A 715-nucleotide genomic window follows, 5' to 3' on the forward strand; every position below is an offset into this window, starting at 1 on the left:
AGGGCAATTCTCAAAAGTATGCCCGTCCCCACAATACACGCATGACACTTCTGCACTTTGAATGGCAGCAGCTGGCTGAATACTTCCTCCCAAACTCATATTCTTCAAGATGTTGGTCATTGAGGCCATTTGAGCCGTTAGAGCCGTTAATGCATCTACTTCAAGAACTCCCGCCACCTTCCTACTTGTAGGAGCTCTAGTGTTTGACCATTGATAGTTATTACTTGCGATCCTTTCCAAAATCTCAAATGCTTCATTGTAAGACTTGGAAAGAATGGCTCCATTGGCTGAAGCGTCCAATACCATTCTAGAAGCTGCATTGAGGCCATTATAGAAGGTCTCCATCTGTATACAGTGTGGGATACCGTGGTGTGGACATTTTCTTAAAAGCTCTTTGAATCTTTCCCACGCGTCACTAGTGGACTCATCTTCCAGCTGCTGAAATGACATAATCTCACTTCTAAACTTTGCATTTCTGGTGGGAGGGAAGTATTTTCTCAGAAATTTCTCAGCCAAGTCGTTCCAATTTGTAACGGAATCGGGAGGCAAAGTGTTGAGCCATGATCTAGCTCGGTCTCTTAATGAGAATGGAAATAGCTTCAGCCTTAATGCTTCTTCACTCACTCCTTGAAGCTTAAAAGAATCGCTCACCTCCAAGAATGAACGAAGGTGAAGGTGAGGATCCTCCGTTGGAATCCCGCTGAACTGCCCCACG

General features: G+C 44.8%; 1 non-coding gene across 1 annotated transcript; it reads left to right on the plus strand.

Moving 5' to 3' along the window:
• Positions 1–361: 361 nt before the first annotated feature.
• LOC133813089 (small nucleolar RNA R71) lies at positions 362–468 on the plus strand. The gene has a single exon (XR_009884133.1). It is a non-coding gene; the product is annotated as a small nucleolar RNA R71 (small nucleolar RNA).
• Positions 469–715: the final 247 nt, after the last annotated feature.

Source organism: Humulus lupulus, chromosome 1, assembly GCF_963169125.1.
Source record: "Humulus lupulus chromosome 1, drHumLupu1.1, whole genome shotgun sequence".
Lineage (NCBI taxonomy): Eukaryota > Viridiplantae > Streptophyta > Magnoliopsida > Rosales > Cannabaceae > Humulus > Humulus lupulus.